Source organism: Tupaia chinensis, unplaced genomic scaffold, assembly GCF_000334495.1.
Source record: "Tupaia chinensis unplaced genomic scaffold, TupChi_1.0 Scaffold000197_1, whole genome shotgun sequence".
Classification (NCBI taxonomy): domain Eukaryota; kingdom Metazoa; phylum Chordata; class Mammalia; order Scandentia; family Tupaiidae; genus Tupaia; species Tupaia belangeri.
Window position 1 is genome coordinate 6,861,278 of NW_006159672.1, and position 12,002 is coordinate 6,873,279.

The 12,002-nt window shown below is 42.9% G+C and overlaps 1 long non-coding RNA gene across 1 annotated transcript in view; it reads left to right on the forward strand.

Moving 5' to 3' along the window:
- The first annotated feature begins 9,348 nt into the window (after positions 1–9,348).
- The window catches only part of LOC102486134 (uncharacterized), a 51,424-nt gene continuing 48,770 nt past the window's right edge, over positions 9,349–12,002 (forward strand). The window contains exon 1 of the long non-coding RNA XR_334320.1: positions 9,349–9,426. This is a non-coding gene — a long non-coding RNA (uncharacterized LOC102486134). The remainder of the gene's footprint in view (positions 9,427–12,002) is intronic.

Consider the following 12,002-nt stretch of genomic DNA (forward strand, 5'->3'; position numbering starts at 1 on the left):
ATTTTCCCTGATTTCACGGATCCCTGTTCTTTTTTATGCTGCCCCAGGTGTCTCTAGAAGTCCTGTCTCTGTTAAAAGTCATGCCTCTTTGATCTGAGAGAAGTTGAGGGTAGTTTGAAGTTATCAAGGGAGTTTTCTTTCCTTCCAACCATGGATGACCATGTATGTGGCTCAGATGGGCAGCAGAAAGGTTCCCCAAGGCTTGTTCATGATGAAAATTCACCCATTTTAGGGGAGCCAGTGAGTCTTGTGGAAACTGAAGGCTGATAATCATGCTGAGGAGTGACAAGACCTACCACCAGGTCAGCTTTGGTCTCCAGGAGACCATAATGTGCTTGTGGGCTTAATACAGGCTGTGCCAGACCCAAGGTTTGGACAATGAGTTTAGCTCAATGTTAACCAGGAGATTAGCTAATATCTTCCCTCTGTCTCCTGTAGGCTCTTAAAGCTCTTCAGCTCTGAGTCATGTCTCCACAGAGTGAGCTGGGTGCCTTTGTAGACTGACATTTAAACAGTGGCAAGACATGAGCTGCGTGTGTGGAGGAGAAGAGATGACCAGTGTTAGAAAACCCAGGCCATTAGTGACCTGGATCTGCAGTTTGATGTTAGGAAAAAAAACCTGAGAAATTCTACATCCTGGGAAGAAGGCCCTTTAAAAATCACTCCCGAGTCTATACCCTGGTTGTCCCAGAGTTCTTGTGCCCAGGTCAAGTCACAGTGCAGGAAAGACTGACTCCTCCTTAATCCTGGGTCCCCCCATAGAGACAGCTCAAGGCAGGCAGTGACTGCCTCTGGGTGGCTTGGTGTCTTTAGGATATGACATTATTGAGACCTGAGGAGAAATTGTCCTTGTGGAGTAGGATTAAAATGCCTAGCCATATGGGTGACCCTTATCCAGACAAGAACACAAGTGGTTCAAGGCACACAGAAGCCCTGCATTGGAGGGAAGATACGTAGTCAGGATGGTACTGAGAGGGATTGGGGAAGGTGGATGGCTGGGGTGGGAGTACAGAGGATTAATCAGGGGGTTCAGAGTCATCCTCAGCATAACTCTACTCTTAGTGTCTACGGAGAAACCTGCTCTTCCCTGAGGGCTGAGATTTGGACTGGGGCCCTCTCCTAAGGTCTGGGGCAGGAATAGAGGCCACTTCACAAGCCCAGTGCTATTCTCAGGGAGGTCTTTGGAGCACTGGGCCCCTGTGTTCGTGTGATCAGCAGGGTTGAACACTGGATGGTGGGTGTCGATGACTGCAGAGGCAAGAGCAAATCTGCTGAGTGATGAGTCTGTCAGGCTGGGCATCACTCAGCACTGAGGCTGAGACTGGCAGGTGTGGTGGGGCAGGGAAACACCTCATGGGATCCTCGTGCTTCTTTGTTGAGAGTGGTCTTTCCTGTGAGCCAGGAAGGAGACAAAAGATGGGGCTGGTAGTGCTAGTGCTATGAAGTTGTCTACTATGGGATCACTGTCACTCTTGTAACCCTCTAGAGTCTTTTTTCCTTGATTCTTAGACACTTCCAAAGTATTTTATTCAGAAAGACCTTTGCACATTAAGTCTGACTACTGGGACTTCCAGAGACTCTCCTGTCTGAAGATTTTTATTTGAGAATTCACTTGTCTCGTTTTCCTTTGGGAACTGAAGTTGGCTGGTAAAGTGACTGTTTTATTCTTCTGTGCAGACAGCTAGCCACAGCCTATCTAGTTCAGTACACATTGAGCTGATTCTGAGAAAATTACCCAGGGATGTCAGGGTATGAGGCACTGCTGGTGAGAACTTTGGCTTGAATGGGGAACTTTAACATTTATTAAATACAAGTTCTTATGAAGAACTGACACTATGGCTAATATGCATGGTAATCACTCATGTGGGTCTTCATTGCTCTAGAAAAGATGTGTTTAAACATCAGTGGTGTCTAGTCTCTTCTCTCCTATATGGACTCAAGGCGACATCAATTTGCGATGTCTCAAGACCATGGAAGGATTAGGTTAGTGTCCCTAAAGTTCAGTGTGCACAAGAAGCTCAGCCTATGAAAATGTGTGTCTCAAGGATGTGACTCATACCTTCCTGGGAGTATTCACTAGTATTACCAAGTCTTCACTCACTCAGAGGTGAGTGAAGACTTGATACCATAGAGACCCTCGGCAGGAAAGGCTGGGCATCTCAGGGAGAGGACATGTCTTCAAAGTCCTCTGGAAACAATACCTTTTAGCCTCAGACCCAAGGAGACAGTGACCCTGGGTGCTGTGCAGCACAAAAGCCTGTCTGCATGCTTTATTTGGCTTTGTCAGTGACCATGAATCATCTCCAGCAGGAAGCCTGGACTGGACTCTAGTTCACAGCGTCTTATCAAATCTAACAAGGCATAGAAAGCTTAAAAAAAAAAAAAAGAAAGAGAGAGAGAGAGAGAGAGATGATGATATAGCCATCATCCTGCAATTCATATTCAACTTTTAAGATTATTTTTTAATCAAAATGTATTTCAACTATGTAGGCAAATTACATGCAATAAACAAAATGCATATTTAACTAGAACCAGATGAAAACTAAATTCAAGAACAGATTTGGAGACAGAATGAATGCCAGGCATTGTGTAGTTTAAAAAGAAACAAGTGATATAATTACCATTCATTGAGCCAGATGAAAATGCCTGAGTTTTGAATCTGGTAGTTCTCACCAGGTTTCTGCTGATATGAAGCTAATGTCACAGAAAGAGAATCTGCCTTAGAAACCTTCCAAGAGCCAGTCTTGCCTCTCAGCATCTGACAGTGGAATGTAGCATGTGGGTGGAGGCTGTTTTCTGCATGATTCTGCAAGTTATGAGTGATGAATTTGGGGTGCAGAGTATAAGATTCCTGCAGGTTGAGGGGCATGATCACAGTTGGGGTCTTTCTTACCTGTGCTTTAGTTTGACCTTGAAGTAAGATGCTCAAAGCCTGGCAGGTGCTGCCATCTCCTTTCCATGGCTTTGGATGGACAGGGCGGCCAGAGAATGTGGATTCTGGTGTTTGAGAGGCAAGACAGAGTGGGGGTGCCACACAGAATGCTGATGCTTTGAAGAACTGGCTTATAGCAAATATTATTTATTAATCAACTTCGTTGAGGTACAACTTACATACAACAAAATGCATGCACTTAGAGGGTATAATTTGATGACTTTTGGCAAATCCGTATACCAGTTTAACACCAAAATCAAGATATAGAATATATCCTTTACCCCCAAAAGTTTACTCATTTTATTTATTTACTTATTTATTTATTATCTATTTTTGTGATAAATCTTTGTGGTAAACCTTCCCACTCTCAGCCTCAGGCAACCACTCTGATACATCATATTCATGAGTCTTACATTTTATAGAATTTAATGAGAATATTTCAAAAGATTTATGGAAAATTCAATTAAAGTTTATTTTGGTGCTAAAATATTGAAATCCCTGTATAGTTTCTTTCATAATAACATTTTATATGAACTTTTTGAAGATCCCAAGTATGTACTTTGCTCATCCAGTATGTGATTTCTGGGTCTGACTTATTCCATTGGCTCTTTTTTTTTTTTTTTTTTTAAAGGGGGTTCGTTATAGGGTGCATGCACTCGCCAGACAGACAGAGACAGACAGAGAGACAGAAAGCGAGAAATCATCCCCCAGGGGGCATGGTCACGCCTCAATCCCTTCTCCTCCATTCTCCTCTTGGGATCTTGGGCACACATGCACACGCGCCTGGTGTGAGTTCTAAGCCACCGGGTCCGGGACGCGAACTGCAATCGACTACATGGTAGTCCAGCAACATAGCCATTAACTAACTGCTGGTTCCCTCCATTGGCTCTTGAGCTTCACCCATGATGCTCTTGGATATATCAGCACTTGGTTCCCTTTCATCACTGAGTACTATTCCATTATACAGATGCACTACCTTTTATTTTTTATTTATTTATTCATTCACCTACTGAGGGGATATTAATTTTATTTCACTTGATTGATTGATTGATTGATTGATTGATTGGTTTTAATTTGACAGAGGACAGAGCAAGAGAGAGAGAAAGAGAGAGAGAAAGTGAGAAAGCAAGCCTCCAGGTCTGGGACTCAAGCCATGGTCAGTCAGCATCCTTAACCACCATGCCACCTGCCAGCCCAAGAGGATATTCATTAAGTGGGCTATTTCCAGTTTTCGTCATGATGTATAAAGCTGCAATTAATGGTCTTATACAAGTCTGTCTAAGACTATGCTCATATTTTTCTCAAGTAAACAACTAGAAGTAGAATGTGTGGATTGTACGTTTATGTGTATGTATAATTTTTTAAGAAACTGCCAGGTTGCTTTCCTAAATGTTTACCATTTTTCATTCCCCGCAGCAGAGAATGAGAGTTCTATTTCATCTACATTCTCATCAACCCTTACCATGGTCACTTTTGGGTTTTGTTTTTTTAAAACTTTAGTCATTCCATTAGCCATTCTCTTAGGTACTATTAGTTGGTCCCAATGTGCATTAACCCATGTATCAATGATGGCAAGTATCTTATTATGTAGTTATCAGCCATTTGCATATGTACTTCGGTGAAGTAAGAGTCAAGGGAAATTTTTGTGCATATTTTTATTGGGTTATATGTCATATTATTATTGAGTAAGAATTCTCTATATATTCTAGATACAAGTTCTTTGCCAGGTATGCATTTTCACTTGCTCTGTTGCTTGCTTTTTTACTGTCTTAAAAGTGTCTTTCAAGACCAGTAGATGGCATAGTGGTTAAGGCACTAGACTCCCACATGGCCAACTGCAGCTTGTGTCCCAGACCCAGCAGCTTAAAAATCACCCAGGCACTTGTGCATGCTTGCCCGAAATCCCAGGAGGAGAATGGAGAAGAAGGGATTGCAGTATGGCCATCTCCTAGTAGGGGTGATTTCTCACCTTTTTTTTTTTCTCTCTCTCTCTCTCTTTTCCTCTCTCTCCCTGGCAAGTGAACACATCCTATGGCTAAAACCTTAAAAAAAAAAAAAATGTCTTTCAGGGACAGTCCCATGGTCTACTGGTTAAAAGAATTGGATCTCACATGGCCAACTGCATGGTTTGAATCTGAGATTAAGCAGTTTGGAAAAATATGCCAGGCATGTGTGCGTGTGTTCCAGATCCTAACAGGATGAAGAAATGGAGAAGGGACTGTAGTGTGATCACACCCCATGGGGTTGCTCTCTCCCTCTCCTTCTTTCTTTGTCTATCTGTCTCTCTGGCAAGTATATGCATCCTCTGGGGGTGAGGGGAGTCTTTCAAAAGCAAACCTTTTCATTATGCTGGCATCTGATTGATCAATATTTCATTTTATTTTTTAATTTAATTTGAATTTCTTTTATTCATTCAATCACATATGTCACTTAACTTATAAAGTAAGTAAGTGTTCCAACATGAATACATTTCTCACCAGTCCAGTTGGGGATATTATACATGTTATCATCAATAGATAATAACCCATTTCTTTGTCCCATGAATGTCAAGAATCACATTTTGTTTTCATTGATTTTGTTTGTTTGCTTGTTTACTTTTGCTCTCGTCTTTATTATTTTCTTCTGTTTACTATGGATCTAATTTGCTCTGTTTCTCTACTTTCTTACAGTGAAAGCTGAGTTTGTTGATTTGAGATGTTTTTCTTTTCTAATATAGTCATTTCATGGCAGCCATATTCTCTCAGCAAACTTTCTTGCTCTTTTCTCTTGGGACTCCCATTATGTGTATGATGGTATGTTTTGTAGGGTCCTATAGGTCGCTGGAGGTGCTTTTTGTTTTTCTTATTCCTTTCTTCCTGTTCATTACATTGAATAATCTTAACTGACTTTCAAGATTTTAGATTCCTTCAGGACCAGCAGATGGTGTAATGGTTACATCACTGGACTCCCACATGGTTGACTACGGTTCAAATCCTGGACCCAGTGATTTGAAATTCATGCCAGATGCATGTGCTTTCACCCAAGATCCAGAGAGGAGACTGGAAGAGAAGGGATGGCAGTCTGGCCATCCACCCCTAGGGGTGAGTTCTCACTTTCTGTCTCTCTGTCTCTGTCTCTCTGGTGAGCACACATGCCCTAATGCAAAAATCTCTCTCAAAAAAAGATTTTAGATTCTTTCTTCTACCATCTCAAATCTGTTACTGAGTCCCTGTAGTGACTTTTTTGTTTTCATTTGAGTTATACTTTTCAACCTCATAAATTCTATTTTGTTCTTTCTTATAATTTCTATATTTTTGTTGACATCTACTTGGTGAGACATTGTTTTATGCTTTCCTTTAGTTTTTTATTTTACTGAGCACATTATGAACACCGTTTTGAAGTCTTTGTCTAGTAAATCCAATGTCTGGGCTTCCTCAAGGATAGTTTCTGTTGATTGCTTCTTCTCCTCCTGTGTATGCCCATAGCACATGTTTTTTGCCTGTGTCATAATTTTGTGTCACTAGCTAGACATTTTAAATAAGATAATGTGGGATAAGCAGATGGTATAATGGTTACTGGACTCCAGAATAGTCGACTGTGATTGGAGTCCTGGACCTGGAGACTTTAAAGTCACAGTGGCTGCGTGTGTGCTCAAAATCCCAAAAGGAAACTGGAGGAGAAGGAATTGCGGCATGGCCACCCTCCATGGGGAATGAACCCAACCTCTCCAAAATAATAATATAATGTTTCATCTCTGGAAATTAGATTCTCTCTTCTCCCCAGAATTTGCTTTTGTTTTTGCTTATTGGTGTTGTTATCTCTTGCTTCTTATTTATTTTGTGACTTTCTTGAATATTGCAGGATCTGTTTTATTTGTCATGTGTGGCCACTGAAGTCTCTGCTTGGTTAGCTTAGTGATCAGCTAATGATTATACAGAGATTTGCTGTAAGTTCTGAAACAAACCTCTCATCCTCTGCTAAGGAGTCCTATGTGTGTGTTGGAGCATGTAGCACTCAGCCAGGCAATTTTCTCTGCCTCATCCTTCATTTTTTGCTTGTGAAGAACCTCAAGGTCAGCAGGAGGTAAGACATCTGGGCCTTCTCAGGTCTTTCCTGGGCATGGGTATCATCCTATGACTGTATACGACTGTTTTGTTTCCCAGGAATGTGTTGGAACTTTTCAAAGTCCCTCATGGACATCTTATGCCCCAGTTTATCTTTTTAAGTGTTCTGGTTATCTTTTTATGTGACCCCATATTGCCACCTGGGCAGGTATGATATTAAACAATTACGGCTGACTATTTTCAACAAAAATAGTAAAGTGTTGTTAATTCTGGGTAGATTGCAGTGAAGACAAGACTTGCAACTGGGTTTTCCAGGGAACCACCAGACAGGTCAAATGATGCCATCAGCTCCAAACCTATCATGTTCCCTCCAGTGGCTGCAAGGCAGTTTGTATTTGCCATGAGTGTGGGGCTGCTGGTTTTTGAGGCTGCTGTGGGGCCGAGGAGATGAAGAATGGGAACAAGGCAAGTTAAAACTACAAAAAGCTCACTGTTCTTGCCAATATGCAGCTGCTTTTTTTGAATAAACATGCCCCAGATTGTTGCAAGCCTTTGGTTAATTTCGGAGTTCTGGAAAGATTATTTTGACTTCTCTGTGTTCTTGTTTTTATGGTGAAGAGGGTTTTCAGAGGTCCTTGCTCTGTCATTTCTGCTGACATTACTGCTGGACTGATTTCGATTGGGTCTTTTCATTATGGGTCATGTTTTTCTGCCTCTTTGCATGCCTATTCATCTTTGATTAGATGCCAGACATTGTGAATTTTACCTTGCTGGTTGATGGGTATTTTTGTATTTCTATAAATGCCTTGAGCCTTGTAATGGAATGTAATTAAGTTTCTGGAAATAGTTTAGTCCTTTCATATCTTGCTTTTAAGCTTTGTTAGGAAGAAGTAGAGAAGTGCTCATTGTAGATCTAGCCATCCTCCACTACTGAGGCAAGATCTTAAAGCATCCTCCCAGTGGCCCATGAATTATGAGTTTTCCCTTTTGGCTGGTGAGAGCAGATCTTGTGAGAGTACCAAGCACTTACCCTCTAATCTTTTCAGATTTTCCCCAACCTTGGTGGATTTTTATGCCTGTGTTAATTAGTCTTCAGTTGCACACTTAAGGAGGACCCTCTGCAGATCTCTGGAGTTTTCTCCATGTGCAGATCCTTCCTCCTTGGCACTACATACTGCAAATTGGGATTCCTGGTCTCCCTGAACTCTCTGCTTTGTCTCCTCAACTCAGGAGTTTCACTTGGCTCTGCCTGCATTCCCCACCCAGCCATGTGGCCTGAAACTCCCCTATAATGACTATACATTTGAGCAGTCATAGGGCTCACTTTAATTGGCTACTGCCTGTCTCTTAGAGATAGCTGTCCTTTGTCAACTAACATTCAGGTCTCGAAAACTGCTCTTAAATATGTTCACCTGACTCTGGTTTTTCAGGTGAGAAGGCAAATCATTCCCTGCCACTACATCGTGGCCAAAGTCCAAGTGAATACTAGCTCAGCTTGACTTGTGAAGAACTAGGGCCAGCATCTGCATCTTTAAGGTAGCGCCACTCTGGAGTCATTGCAGGGTTTGACGTTTGTAGTGTCTCAGTGATGAGGCCCTGAAGGAAGTATTTATGTTACCCAGCAGCCAGGCTCTTGTGGCCACCCTCTCCTCCATGCCCCTGGTGTGCGGCTCTGTAGGTCTGTGAAGTCTGTGGGCTCTGTGGACTCTGGGGTAGGGCATAGTCAGCCCTGTAGCTCTCTGGCCCATTCTGCCATTGGGTACAGGGCTTAGTGCTGAGAGGGTCCCAGCCTTCCTTGTTGCTGTGTACAGAACTATAACCAGATTTACTCTCATTATAGTCTTTTTTTTTTAGATTTTTGCCACAGGACACATGTGCTTGCTGGAGAGGGATAGAGAGAGACAGAGAAAAGAGGAAAAGTGAGAAATCACCCCCTGAGGAGATGGTCACACCCTAATCCCTTCTCCTTCTTTCTCAAACAACAGAGTTGGCCCTGTGGGATCCAATGTTTTAACAACCATGCCACCTGCTGGCCCCTATTACTCTGTCGCTTTTAATCAACTTCAGGTTCCAAAGGCATTCCCACAGCTCTGTGGTAAGACAGTCTAACCAATTGCATTTCTGAGGCCTCACACAGTGTTCTCTGTTGAGCTTGATCAAGCTTGCTCAGAGTAGGCCTGTTGTAGCCATCAGTGCAGAAGAAGGCACATTCCTGGCTGCACAGGTTATGCTGAAAGATGGATAATGGGCCTCAGCACTGCAGGGGAAACCTGCTCCACCCTGGGACCCACCAGCAGGCCTGTGATGCCACAATAGCACTTGTTCTGTTGATTCTGCATCACCAGCAGATGTGGCAGGAGGTCAATGACATTTTTTCCTAAGGCTGAAAACTGAAATCTTCACCATGGAGACTGCATATTCTTTATTGGGTTAGAACAGAATATAGATAAGGTACATTGTTATGCGCTAACTAGTGTCTTCCAAGGAGACTTATCTAAACCCTAATCTCAGGTCCTTGAGAATGTGACCTTATTTAAACATAGGGTCATTGCAGATATAGTCAAGTTAAGGAACTTGAGATGAGATCATCCTAGATTTAAGATGAGCCCTGAGTCCTATGACAAGTGTCCTTATAAGGAAGGGTCAAAGGATGTTTTGGATGCTCATGAGAACACAAAGGCAGAGATTGGAGTGATGTAGCTACAAGCAAAGGAATGCCTGGAGCCACCAGAAAAGGCTGGAAGAGGCAGGATGGATCCTTCCCTAGAGTCTCTAGAGGGAGTGAACCCTTTTTGACACCTTGATTTCAGACTTATGCCCTCCAGAGATGTGAGAGAGTAAATATGTGTTGTTTTAAGCCACCCAGTCTTGGGTAATTTGTTGTGGCAAGCCAAGGGAACCCCCACACGCGTGTTCTTAAGGCAGATGGAGCACTCTGGCATTCTGCCCGGATTGTTTCTTTGGTTGAATAAACACATTTTCAAAAGCATCTTTACGCAATTACATCCAATTCCTCCTGATTTATGTAAGAACTTTTTGCATTATTTTTTAATGCTACTGAAACCATTAAAACTCAGACAGGGATCAGAGGAGGTGGGCTCCACTGTTCCTTATCCACAGGCCATGCCAAGTTCCTTTGGTCATGGAAGCTACATGCGGTGCACCTCCATTGCCAGCTCTCCTGGTCACACTTGCTGGGGCTATTCTGCCATTTAAGCCCTTCTCAGAGGAGTGTCCCTAACACATCAGCCATCTGCTCACATTCCTCTCTACCACCTCATCTTGTTTTCATCTCTTCTTTGCACTTACCAGGACTGCATCTCTCTGTATTCTTAGTTGCCAGAGGGTGCATGCATTCACTAGAGAGAAGTAGAGAGACAGAGACAGAGAGAAAGGGAGAAAGCATCTGCCACCCAAGGGTGTGGTTACACCACAGTTCCCTCTCTTCCATTTCTCCATCCTGTTGGGATTTGGGGCATGCAAGCAAATGGACCCAGCATGTTTTTTAAACCACCAGGGCTGAGATTCAAACCACTATCAGCCATGTGAGATCTGACTCCCTTAACCACTAGGCTATACACTAGCCTTGGAATGCACTTTGTATTTGTACTTTTTATCTATACCTCATGCTGTACTAGGAACCTCGTAGGGTCTTCACCATGTTTCTCCCTTTAGAATAGGCATGACTAGTACCCACTTAGCCTATGATGAAGGAGATAAGCATTAAGACTGGGGCCCGGGGCTAGCTTGTTCAGCCCTCAAACTTGTGGGGCTCCAGGGTTGATCAGCTGAAGGGACAACCTACAGTGAGGCAGACCTTCCGACATGAAAAATTTCCATTCTGGCCTAGTCTTGGATACATTGGTTCCCCCCTTATCCATAGTCTTGCTTTCTGAAGTTTTAGTTAGGTATAGTAAACTATGTTTTGATATTTTGAGAGAGAGCAACTGCATTCACATAACTTTTATTACAGTACATTGTTATAATTTCTCTATTTTATTATTATTGTTGCTATATATTTTATTAGTTATAATATTGCTATTATATATACATATTATTAGTTATTGTTGTTAAGCTCTTGCTGTGTCTAGCTTATAAATTAAACTTTATCATAAGTAGCTATGCACAGGAAAATGCATAGCATATATACTATATGTAGATTGTGAACTATCTACAGTTTGAACATCCACTGGCGGGGAATCTCAGAATGTAATATGTCCCCCACAGACTTGGGGGTAGGGGATAATTACTTAATGAAATGTTTTGTGGGAAAGAAATTAAGTAGAAAGAATATGCAGAAAGTTTGTGGGGAAGTGCTTCATATTCTGGGCCTAAAAGTTTAATCATTTCTTAAAGAAAACAAGCACAGATGGAGTCCATGGTCCTTGGGGCCTCTCCCCTCCCAACTTCATGAAGCCCACCCTGATGCACTGGGCCTTGTTGTCTCTTTAAACATTTAAGTTTGAGTTGTTGGCACCTGCATTCCCCACAGCACAGATAAACCCTGTTTTCTCAGCAGATATCTGGTCAAGAAGCTGTATAAAGTCGCAAGGAAGTTAGCAGGGCACTGAGTCCCAGAAGCCTCCCCGGGGAAGGACCAAATGGGCCACAACTGACTGTGCAGGCTGCAGTGGAGCTGCTGCAGGCAGGGGGAGGTCTCCTCTGACCCATGAGGTCTTGCCCTTCTCATCACTTACGAGTCCACATGCACTTTGCTTGGGACACCATGGTTTAGCACTCAAAGGTAAAAAGTGCCATACCCAAGAGGAAGGGTAAAAGATGGGAACAAGCAGTTAGCGTAATGGCTATGTCGCTGGACTCCCACGTAGTCGACCGCGGTTCGTGTCCCGGACCCCGTGGCTTAAAACTCACACCGGGCACGTGTGCGTGCGTGCCCAAGATCCCGAGAGGAGAATGAAGGAGAAGGGATTGTGGCGTGACCATCCCCCCTGGGGGGTGATTTCTCGCTTTCTGTCTCTATGTCTCTCTCTGTCTGTCTGCCGAGCGCACGCGCCCTACAGTGAAAA